Source organism: Salvelinus alpinus, chromosome 21 (genome assembly GCF_045679555.1).
Source record: "Salvelinus alpinus chromosome 21, SLU_Salpinus.1, whole genome shotgun sequence".
Taxonomy (NCBI): Eukaryota; Metazoa; Chordata; class Actinopteri; order Salmoniformes; family Salmonidae; genus Salvelinus; species Salvelinus alpinus.
Window position 1 is genome coordinate 41443031 of NC_092106.1, and position 13259 is coordinate 41456289.

General features: G+C 45.0%; 1 protein-coding gene across 2 annotated transcripts in view; it reads right to left on the minus strand.

The window, feature by feature from the left end:
* The window catches only part of LOC139548331 (rho GTPase-activating protein 42), a 346340-nt gene that overhangs the window by 261980 nt on the left and 71101 nt on the right, over window positions 1-13259 (minus strand). The window lies entirely within an intron of this gene.

Here is a 13259-nt window from a genome sequence, read left to right on the forward strand (position 1 = left end):
TAAGGGGACAGGGATACTGGAGTGATGGAGGTAGATATGTATAGGGGGAAGGAGACAGGGATACTGGAGTGATGGAGGTAGATATGTATAAAGGGAAGGAGACAGGGATACTGGAGTGATGGAGGTAGATATGTATAGGAGGAAGGGGACAGGGATACTGGAGTGATGGAGGTAGATATGTATAGGGGGAAGGGGACAGGGATACTGGAGTGATGGAGGTAGATATGTATATGGGGAAGGAGACATGGATACTGGAGTGACGGAGGTAGATATGTATAGGGGGAAGGAGACAGGGATACTGGAGTGATGGAGGTAGATATGTATAGGGGGAAGGAGACAGGGATACTGGAGTGACGGAGGTAGATATGTATAGGGGGAAGGAGACAGGGATACTGGAGTGATGGAGGTAGATATGTATAGGGGTAAGGGGACAGGGATACTGGAGTGATGGAGGTAGATATGTATATGGGGAAGGAGACATGGATACTGGAGTGATGGAGGTAGATATGTATAGGGGGAAGGGGACAGGGATACTGGAGTGATGGAGGTAGATATGTATAGGGGGAAGGGGACAGGGATACTGGAGTGATAGAGGTAGATATGTATAGGGGACAGGGATACTGGAGTGATGGAGGTAGATATGTATAGGGGAAAGGAGACAGGGATACTGGAGTGATGGAGGTATATATGTATAGGGGGAAGGAGACATGGATACTGGAGTGACGGAGGTAGATATGTATAGGGGAAAGGAGACAGGGATACTGGAGTGATGGAGGTAGATATGTATAGGGGGAAGGAGATACTGGAGTGATGGAGGTAGATATGTATAGGGGGAAGGGGACAGGGATACTGGAGTGATGGAGGTAGATATGTATAGGAGGAAGGAGACAGGGATACTGGAGTGATGGAGGTAGATATGTATAGGGAACAGGGATACTGGAGTGATGGAGGTAGATATGTATAGGGGAAAGGAGACAGGGATACTGGAGTGATGGAGGTATATATGTATAGGGGGAAGGAGACATGGATACTGGAGTGATGGAGGTAGATATGTATAGGGGGAAGGAGATACTGGAGTGATGGAGGTAGATATGTATAGGGGGAAGGGGACAGGGATACTGGAGTGATGGAGGTAGATATGTATAGGAGGAAGGAGACAGGGATACTGGAGTGATGGAGGTAGATATGTATAGGGGGAAGGAGACAGGGATACTGGAGTGATGGAGGTAGATATGTATAGGGGTAAGGAGACAGGGATACTGGAGTGATGGAGGTAGATATGTATAGGGGTAAGGAGACAGGGATACTGGAGTGATGGAGGTAGATATGTATAGGGGTAAGGAGATACTGGAGTGATGGAGGTAGATATGTATAGGGGGAAGGGGACAGGGATACTGGAGTGATGGAGGTAGATATGTATAGGGGGAAGGGGACAGGGATACTGGAGTGATGGAGGTAGATATGTATAGGGGGAAGGGGACAGTGATACTGGAGTGATGGAGGTAGATATGTATAGGGGGAAGGAGACAGGGATACTGGAGTGATGGAGGTAGATATGTATAGGGGTAAGGTGATACTGGAGTGATGGAGGTAGATATCTATAGGGGGAAGGAGACTATATACAGGGTCAGTTCAGTACCATATTACAGTTTTTTCCAACTGCTTACACACAAAATCTTTTCATGTCACACGATTTTTGAAACCTCTCACTCAAAGTGCAAAACTACACACCAAATATCCAAAACCATAAGCTATTTCTCACCCTTTGACTTTGTCAATTGCATAAAACACTTTTTTCAAATCACTACACACAATTCTCTACCTAAAACATAAAAATCTAACAGGAAGTGACTTGCTTTACTGTAGTATAGGCCTATAAATAGGTCAAATGTCAGATTACCTGTTTTGAACAATGGATGCCAACAATGGACAGAGAGCAAGAGGAGTAGGAGGGAGAGGAAGAGGAAGAAGAGGACGATGGCAAAGAAGAGAAGGAAGGAGAGCCATCTCTGATGAGATTAGGGCAACACTTGTTAATCTTGTGATCAACCCCGGTTTGACCATGAGAGAGGCTGGACTGAGAGTCCAGCCCAACTTGAGTCGATTTACAGTGGCGTCCATAATTCGAACCTTCAGAAATGAGAACAGGTATGCAACTATCTAATGACTATTTTAGCATTACAGTAATGTACTGTAAAATACGTATGACTGCATAGTAATGCATAAACTTGTGTAACTCTAAGCCATCCATTTACTGCACTGCATTGAATGAATGAGGTTGGTTATCATGCTGTACTACATTTCTTTGTACATTGTTTACAGTTCCTATGCTGAACACAGACTGTGTTTGAATTCTGTACAGAGTGGAAAGGCAAAGACATCATGGAGGACGAGGACGCTTGTTTACAGATGTACAAGAGACTGCAATTATAAATATGGTTTTGGCCAACAATGCAATTAGGATTCGAGCGATAAGAGAGCATATCTTGAATAATGACACCATATTTAACAACATCAATGCTGTAAGCCTGTCGACCATACAACGCATCCTCCAACGGCACAGAGTGACGATGAAACAACTTTACAAGGTGCCATTTGAGAGAAACTCTGACAGAGTCAAGAATATGCAACATGACTTTGTAGAGGTATGTATGCAACACTACTTCCAGTACTTCAGACATACCATATTTACTCATCTGTATATCCTTTTGTCTGTTACAGAGAGTATTGGAGCTGGATGCCCATGTAATTCGCCATGAATTTATTTATGTGGATGAGGTTGGCTTCAACCTCACCAAAACCAGGCGCCGCGGAAGAAATGTAATAGGACAGGGGGCAATTACCAAATGTCCCTGGACAGCGTGGGGGTAATATAACTATGTGTGCTGCCATCACTCAAAACGGGGTCCTCCATCACAATGCCACACTGGGTCCGTACAACACCGGCCATATGCTCACTTTTCTGGATGCAATTTACACAATGCTTGTCCCTGATCCAGATCAGAAGCCTGCTAGATTTGTGGTTTTATGGGACAATGTTAGTTTTCACCGGGCTGTTCTGGTCCAAAACTGGTTTGCCACCCATCCACAATTTGTAGTGTTGTACCTACCCCCATATTCACCTTTTCTAAATCCCATAGAGGAATTCTTCTCAGCCTGGCGCTGGAAAGTGTATGATCGCCAACCCTATGCCCGCATGCCGCTTCTCCAGGCAATGGAGGACGCATGTGGGGACATAGAGGTCGCCTCTGTCCAAGGTTGGATACGCCATGCTAGGAGATACTTCCCTCGATGTTTGGCAAGAGAAAACGTATCTCGTGTTGTGGCCAGACCCAGGCCGGAGAAGAGATGAAGCGTAGCTTAGCACTGGTGACTGCCCCCCCTCTCCCTACCAATTCCTGGACTGACCCCGCCGGGACCCCACACACACAATTGTGTTCTTTACTGTATTCTAAAGATGTGATATGTTTATGGTTTTGTTGTATGCTACTGTATACAACAGTAATGTTTGGCCTAATAAATATTTTCTGTTTCTACATTGCATTGGTGTTTACAGTGTACTTGTTACCCCTCTCAGCAGATTACTTTCACTGTAGAACATTGTATTGAAATGTAGATATAAGCCGATGAAAGACCAAAGAGCTTTAGATTTAGAACAACAGTGTTTACATGGTATATCCAAAGATGTACTATTATGAAAGCAGTGTTTGCCATTTGATGCAAATGCTTCATTCTGACATGTGTTTATGGCATTTTGAATGCAGTGTTACATTTTGAAGGAGATGTGAGGCATTTTGCATTATCAAACACAGAACACAGTGAGGGGAGCAGACATTATCAAACACAGAACACAGTGAGGGAGCAGACATTATCAAACACAGAACACAGTGAGGGGAGCAGACATTATCAAACACAGAACACAGTGAGGGGAGCAGACATTATCAAACACAGAACACAGTGAGGGAGCAGACATGATCAAACACAGAACACAGTGAGCAGACATTATCAAACACAGAACACAGTGAGGGGAGCAGACATTATCAAACACAGAACACAGTGAGGGAGCAGACATGATCAAACACAGAACACAGTGAGCAGACATTATCAAACACAGAACACAGTGAGGGGAGCAGACATTATCAAACACAGAACACAGTGAGGGAGCAGACATGATCAAACACAGAACACAGTGAGGGAGCAGACATGATCAAACACAGAACACAGTGAGGGAGAAGACATTATCAAACACAAAACACAGGGAAGGGAGAAGACATTATCAAACACAGAACACAGTGAGGGAGCAGACATTTTCCACCAGCAGCTAAAACAGACATCCCCCCCCTCGCTCTCTCTCCCTCCCTCTCTCTCCCTCCATCCCTCCCTCCCTCTCTCTCCCTCTCTCGTCCTCCCTCTCTCCCAGAGGGATATGATCATCAGTGCAAAGAGCCACAACATCAGGGCACTGCCCTCCCACTCCCAAATGCCATCCAAACTCACCAGCCCTGAACCAGATCAACTCACGCAGAACCACAGCTTCCTTCACTCTCTCTCCTTCTCTCAACTCAATTGTCAATTTAAGGGCTTTATTGGCATGGGAAATATATGTTAATATTGCCAAAGCAAGTGAAATAGATAAACAAATAAAAGTGAAATAAACAATAAAAATGTATAATAAACATTACACTCACAAAAGTTGCAAAAGAATAAAGACATTTCAAATGTCAAATTATTATTATTATACAATAGAGTTTGTGCTCCACTGGTTGCCCTTTTCTTGTGACAACAGGTCACAAATCTTGCTGCTGTGATGGCACACTGTGGTACTTCACCCAGTAGATAAGGGAGTTTATCAAAATTGGGGCTTTTTTTCAAATTCTTTGTGGATCTGTATAATCTGAGAGAAATACTGTATGTGTCTCTAATATGGTCATACAATTAGGAGGTTAGGAAGTGCAGCTCAGTTTCCTCCTCATTTTGTGGGCAGTGAGCACAAAGCCTTTCTTCTCTTGAGAGCCAGGTCTGCCTACGGCGGCCTTTCTCAATAGCAAGGCTATGCTCACTGAGTCTGTACATAGTCAAAGCTTTCCTTAATTTTGGGTCAGTCACAGTGGTCAGGTATTCTGCCACTTTGTACTCTCTTTTTAGGGCCAAATAGTGTTCTAGTTTGCTCTGTTTTTGTCAAGTAATTATCTTTCTGTTTTCTCATGATTTGGTTGTGTCTAATTGTGTTACTGTCCTGGAGCTCCGTGGGGTTTGTTTGTGAACAGAGCCCCAGGACCAGCTTGCTTAGGGGACACTTCTCGAGGTTCATCTCTCTGTAGGTGATGGCTTTGTTATGGAAGGTTTGGGAATCACTTCCTTTTAGGTGGATGTAGAATTTAACGTCTCTTTTCTAGAATTTGTATTTGTGGTCCTGGCAACTGGACCTTTTTTGGAACACCATTATTTTCTGAGATTTACTGTCAGGGCCCAGGTCTGACAGAATCTGTGCAGAAGATCTAGGTGCTGCTGTAGGCCCTCCTTGGTTGGGGACAGAAGCACCAGATCATCAGCCCTGTTGAAAGAAATGTGGGTGTTTTTTTGCCAATTTTAACCACACACTTGTTGTTTGTGTACATGGATTTTATAATTTTGTATGTTTTTCCCCCAATACCACTTTCGTCAATTTGTATAGCAAACCCTCATGCCAAGTTGAGTCAAAAGCGTACGTTTCGTTTTAATCAACAAAGCATGAGAAGACTACTTTTGTTTCGGTTTGTTTGTTTGTCAGTTAGGGTGTGCAGGGTGAATACGTGGTCTGTCGTACGTTCATTTGGTAAAAAGCCACTTTGACATTTTCTAAGTACATTGTTTTCACTGAGGAAATGTACGAGTCTGCTGTTAATGATTCGGGTGATCAGTCCTTGGTTCCAAATATTGGGGACGATGCCAGAGCTGAGGATGATGTTAAAGAGTTTAAGTGTAGCCAATTTAAATTTGTGGTCTGTATATGTTATAATTTCATTGAGGATACCATCAACACCACAGGCCTCTTTGGGTTGGAGGGTTTATATTTTGTCCTGTAGTTCATTCAATGTAATTCACTCTCTCTCTCTCCATCTCTACTGCCCTCCCACCAGCCCTGAACCAGCTCAACCCAAACAGAACCACATATTAATTCACTCTTTCCCCCTCTTCTCTCTCTCCCTCTATGTTCCCTCTCTTTTCATCTGAGGGGGCTGGAGGTAGTCAGTGGAATTTTACCAGGCTGCTCTTTAGTCTTCGGTCTTCCCTTAGAATAACACACTAGAGAGAGAGAGAGAGAGAGAGAGAGAGAGAGAGAGAGAGAGAGAGAGAGAGAGAGAGAGAGAGAGAGAGAGAGAGAGAGAGAGAGAGAGGTAGAGATAGAGATAGAGAGAGAGAGAGAGAGAGAGAGAGAGAGAGAGAGAGAGAGAGAGAAAGAGACAGAGGGAGAGAGATAGAGAGAGAGACAGAGAGAGAGAGAGAGAGAGAGAGAGAGAGAGACAGACAGATAGAAAGAGAGAGTGGGGGGAGAGAGTACTGCACAGGCACAAAGAGAGAGAGAGAGAGAGAGAGAGAGAGAGAGAGAGAGAGAGAGAGAGACAGAGAGAGAGAGAGAGAGAGAGAGAGAGAGAGAGAGAGAGAGAGAGAGAGAGAGAGAGAGAGAGAGAGGGAGAGAGAGAGAGCGAGAGAGAGAGAGAGAGAGAGAGAGAGAGAGAGAGAGAGAGAGAGAGAGAGAGAGAGAGAGAGAGAGAGAGAGAGAGAGAGAGAGAGAGAGAGAGAGAGAGAGAGACAGACAGACAGATAGAAAGAGAGAGTGGGGGGAGAGAGTACTGCACAGGCACAAAGATTCCAGACATGGCGTCCTGCCAAAGCAGCAGACAATAAAACTCCTCATGCCTGAAAAGGCCTGCAGACAGATACACAGACAGGCAGATAGTACTGTTTCTGCTGCTTACCAGTAAGAGTTCCCTGTCTGAGCCATTGATTTATATATACACTAAACTAAAGGGGAGCGCAGTGTTGAAGACACCTCCCCCACCATTGTAAAGCTATAGAAATTAATTTATTCATGTCTACATAACTTTTTTCCCACAGGTATTTATTGTGAGCTGAACATAACACATTATATATTTATATATATATATATATAACTGTTTGACAAGGTAGGGGTGGAATATAGAAGATAGCCCTATTTGGTAAAATACCAAGTGCATATTATGGCAAGAACAGCTCAAATAAGCAAAGAGAAACGACAGTCCATCATTATTTTAAGACATGAATATCAGTCAATCTGGAAAATTGACCCAGAGAGACCCAGAGTTACCTCTGCTGCAGAGGATAAGTTCATTAGAGTTACCAGCCTCAGAAATTGCAGCCCAAAATAATTGTTCAAGTAACCGACACATCTCAACATCAACTGTTCAGAGGAGACTGTGTGAATCAGGCCTTCATGGTCGAATTGCTGCAAAAAAAACAGTACTAAAGGAAACCAATAAGAAAAAGAGACTTGCTTGGGCCAAGAAACACGAGTAATGAATATTAGACTGGTGGAAATGTGTCCTTCGTTTCTGATGAGTCCAAATGTGAGATTTTTGGTTTCAACAGCTGTGTCTTTGTTCCACACCATGAAGCATGGAGGTGTGATTGTGTGGGGGTGATTTGCTGGTGACACTCTCTGTGATATATTTAGAATTCAAGGCACACATAACCAGCATGGCTACCACAGCATTCTGCAGCGATACGCCATCCCATCTGGTTTGTGCTTAGTGGGACTATCATTTGTTGATCAACAGGACAATGACTCAAAACACACCTCCAGGTTGTGTAAGGGCTATTTGACCAAGAAGGATAGTGATGGAGTGCTGCATCAGAGGAAATGGCCTCCACAATCACCCGACCTCAACCCAATTGAAATGGTTTGGGATGCGTTGACCACAGAGTGAAGGAAAAGCAGCCAACAAGTGCTCAGCATATGTGGGAACTCCTGGAAAGAATTCCAGATGAAGCTGGTTGAGAGAATGCCAAGAGTGTGCAAAGCCATCATTTAGGCAAAGGGTGGCTACTTCGAAGAACCTAATATATAAAATATATTTTGACTTGTTTAACACTTGTTTGGTTACTACATGATTCCCTGTGTGTTATTTCATAGTTTTGATGTCTTCACTATTATTCTACAATGTAGAAAACAGTAAAAATAAAGAAAAGAGGACGGAGGGAGGGAGGAGAGAGAGGAGGAAGAGGAGGAGAAGAGGAGGGAGAAGAGGAGAGAGGGAGGAAGGAGGGAGGAGAGAGAGGAGAGGGGGAGGGAGCGATGGAGAGGGATGAATGGGGAAGAGCGGAGGGAGGAGAGGGGAGGGAGAAGTGGGGGAGTGAGGGAGGAGAGGGGGATGGATAGAGGGGGAGGGAGGGAAGGAAGGGAGAGATGGGGAGGGATGAGAGGGGGAGGGAGAGGCAGGAAGAGAGGGGGAGGGAGGAAGGGAGTAGAGGGGGAAGGAGGGACGGGGAGGGAGAAATGAGGGAGGGAGGAGAATGGGAGGGATAGAGGGAGGGGATGGAGGGAGAGATGGGGAGAGAGGTGAGGGGGAGGGAGTTGAGTGATGAGGGGGGGAGGGAGGACTGGGGGAGGGAGAGACAGGAAGAGAGGGGGAGGGAGAGACAGGAAGAGGGGGGGAGGAGAGGGAGGAGAGGGGGAGGGAGGGATGGAGGGATGGAGGGAGAGAGAGACAGCAACACAATTAGACCAAAACAAATCATGAGAAAACAAAAAGATAATTACTTGATACATTGGAAAGAATTAACAAAAACAGAACTAGAATGCTATTTGTTCCTAAACAGAGAGTACACAGTGGCAGAATGACCATATTAGAGACCCAATTTTGATAAACTCCCATATCTACTGGGTGAAATACCACACCATCACAGCAGCAAGACAAGGGCAACCAGTGAAGAACAAACACCATTGTAAATACAACCCATGTTTATGTTTATATACTGTATGTTCCCTTGTCCCTATTTGCACGTCTTTACAACAATGTATATAGACATAATATGACATTTGAAATGTCTTTATTGTTTTGGACCTTTTGTATTGTAATGTTTACTGTTCAATTGTATTGTTTATTTTACTTTTGTTTATTACCTATTTCACTTACTTTGACAATGTTAACATATGTTTCCCATGCCTATAAAGCCTTTAAATTGAAATTGAATTGAGAGAGAGAAAGGGAGAGGGAGAGGGGGAGGGAGAGAGAAAGGGAGAGGGAGAGGGGGAGGGAGACAGAGGCAGTGTGAATTTAGTTTCAGGAAGACCTACTAGCTACTTGAGGAGAAGTTAACAAGCTACTTTTTACAGCGACTGGCTCTGGCCACATCTGGTCTCTGTAATCTATTCCTAGTTACAAACCCCACCATTTCAATCCCATCTGTGAGGGGGCTAAACACTGTCTGGTTGAATAATTCTCCTAATATTTCACCGTTCCTCAATCCAACGTTTTTCATTAAGAATAATTATACTCATTTTAACAAGCGTGTTTCGGAGGTGAAACACTAATTGAGTTTGCGGAAGACCAACTGTTTTAACATTTTTAAATGATGCGTGGTTAGACAATAGTTCCAAATGGTACCCTATTCCCTACATAGTGCCCTACTTTAGACCAGGACCCATAGTGTACTACTATAGACCAGGGCCCATAGTGTACTACTTTAGACCAGGACCCATAGTGCACTACTTTAGACCAGGGCCCATAGTGTACTACTATAGACCAGGACACATAGTGTACTACTTTAGACTAGGGCCCATAGTGCACTACTTTAGACCAGGGCCCATAGTGTACTACTATAGACCAGGGCCCATAGTGTACTACTTTAGACCAGGGCCCATAGTGTACTACATTAGACCAGGACCCATAGTGTACTACTATAGACCAGGGCCCATAGTGTACTACTATAGACCAGGGCCCATAGTGCACTACTATAGACCAGGGCCCATAGTGCACTACTATAGACCAGGGCCCATAGTGTACTACTTTAGACCAGGGCCCATAGTGTACTACATTAGACCAGGACCCATAGTGTACTACTATAGACCAGGGCCCATAGTGTACTACTATAGACCAGGGCCCATAGTGCACTACTATAGACCAGGGCCCATAGTGCACTACTATAGACCAGGGCCCATAGTGTACTACTTTAGACCAGGGCCCATAGTGTACTACATTAGACCAGGACCCATAGTGTACTACTATAGACCAGGGCCCATAGTGTACTACTTTAGACCAGGGCCCATAGTGTACTACTATAGACCAGGGCCCATAGTGTACTACTATAGACCAGGGCCCATAGTGTACTACTATAGACCAGGGCCCATAGTGTACTACTATAGACCAGGGCCCATAGTGCACTACTATAGACCAGGACCCATAGTGCACTACTATAGACCAGGGCCAATAGTGTACTACTATAGACCAGGGCCCATAGTGCACTACTATAGACCAGGGCCCATAGTGTACTACATTAGACCAGGCACCATAGTGTACTACTTTTGACCAGGGCCCATAGTATACTACTATAGACCAGGGCCCATAGTGCACTACTATAGACCAGGGCCCATAGTGCACTACTTTAGACCAGGGCCCATAGTGTACTACTATAGACCAGGGCCCATAGTGTACTACTATAGACCAGGGCCCATAGTGCACTACTATAGACCAGGACCCATAGTGCACTACTTTAGACCAGGGCCTATAGTGTACTACTATAGACCAGGGCCCATAGTGTACTACTTTAGACCAGGACCCATAGTGTACTACATTAGACCAGGACCCATAGTGTACTACTATAGACCAGGGCCCATAGTGTACTACTTTAGACCAGGGCCTATAGTGTACTACTTTAGACCAGGGCCCATAGTGTACTACTATAGACCAGGGCCCATAGTGTACTACTATAGACCAGGGCCCATAGTGCACTACTATAGACCAGGGCCCATAGTGTACTACTTTAGACCAGGGCCCATAGTGTACTACTATAGACCAGGGCCCATAGTGTACTACTATAGACCAGGGCCCATAGTGTACTACATTAGACCAGGGCCCATAGTGTACTACTATAGACCAGGACCCATAGTGTACTACTATAGACCAGGGCCTATAGTGCACTACTATAGACTAGGGCCCATAGTGCACTACTATAGACCAGGACCCATAGTGTACTACTTTAGACCAGGGCCCATAGTGTACTACTATAGACCAGGGCCCATAGTGTACTACTATAGACCAGGGCCCATAGTGTACTACTTTAGACCAGGGCCCATAGTGTACTACTATAGACCAGGACCCATAGTGTACTACATTAGACCAGGGCCCATAGTGTACTACTTTAGACCAGGACCCATAGTGTACTACTTTAGACCAGGGCCCATAGTGTACTACTATAGACTAGGGCCCATAGTGTACTACTTTAGAACAGGGCCCATAGTGTACTACTATAGACTAGGGCCCATAGTGTACTACTTTAGACCAGGGCCCATAGTGTACTACATTAGACCAGGACCCATAGTGTACTACTATAGACCAGGGCCCATAGTGTACTACTATAGACCAGGGCCCATAGTGCACTACTATAGACCAGGGCCCATAGTGCACTACTATAGACCAGGGCCCATAGTGTACTACTTTAGACCAGGGCCCATAGTGTACTACATTAGACCAGGACCCATAGTGTACTACTATAGACCAGGGCCCATAGTGTACTACTTTAGACCAGGGCCCATAGTGTACTACTATAGACCAGGGCCCATAGTGTACTACTATAGACCAGGGCCCATAGTGTACTACTATAGACCAGGGCCCATAGTGTACTACTATAGACCAGGGCCCATAGTGCACTACTATAGACCAGGACCCATAGTGCACTACTATAGACCAGGGCCAATAGTGTACTACTATAGACCAGGGCCCATAGTGCACTACTATAGACCAGGGCCCATAGTGTACTACATTAGACCAGGCACCATAGTGTACTACTTTAGACCAGGGCCCATAGTGTACTACTATAGACCAGGGCCCATAGTGCACTACTATAGACCAGGGCCCATAGTGCACTACTTTAGACCAGGGCCCATAGTGTACTACTATAGACCAGGGCCCATAGTGTACTACTATAGACCAGGGCCCATAGTGCACTACTATAGACCAGGACCCATAGTGCACTACTTTAGACCAGGGCCTATAGTGTACTACTATAGACCAGGGCCCATAGTGTACTACTTTAGACCAGGACCCATAGTGTACTACATTAGACCAGGACCCATAGTGTACTACTATAGACCAGGGCCCATAGTGTACTACTTTAGACCAGGGCCTATAGTGTACTACTTTAGACCAGGGCCCATAGTGTACTACTATAGACCAGGGCCCATAGTGTACTACTATAGACCAGGGCCCATAGTGCACTACTATAGACCAGGGTCCATAGTGTACTACTTTAGACCAGGGCCCATAGTGTACTACTATAGACCAGGGCCCATAGTGTACTACTATAGACCAGGGCCCATAGTGTACTACATTAGACCAGGGCCCATAGTGTACTACTATAGACCAGGACCCATAGTGTACTACTATAGACCAGGGCCTATAGTGCACTACTATAGACTAGGGCCCATAGTGCACTACTATAGACCAGGACCCATAGTGTACTACTTTAGACCAGGGCCCATAGTGTACTACTATAGACCAGGGCCCATAGTGTACTACTATAGACCAGGGCCCATAGTGTACTACTTTAGACCAGGGCCCATAGTGTACTACTATAGACCAGGACACATAGTGTACTACATTAGACCAGGGCCCATAGTGTACTACTTTAGACCAGGACCCATAGTGTACTACTTTAGACCAGGGCCCATAGTGTACTACTATAGACTAGGGCCCATAGTGTACTACTTTAGACCAGGGCCTATAGTGTACTACTTTAGACCAGGGCCCATAGTGTACTACTATAGACTAGGGCCCATAGTGTACTACTATAGACCAGGGCCCATAGTGTACTACTTTAGACCAGGACCCATAGTGTACTACTTTAGACCAGGGCCCATAGTGTACTACTATAGACTAGGGCCCATAGTGTACTACTTTAGACCAGGGCCTATAGTGTACTACTTTAGACCAGGGCCCATAGTGTACTACTATAGACTAGGGCCCATAGTGTACTACTTTAGACCAGGGCCTATAGTGTACTACTTTAGACCAGGACCCATA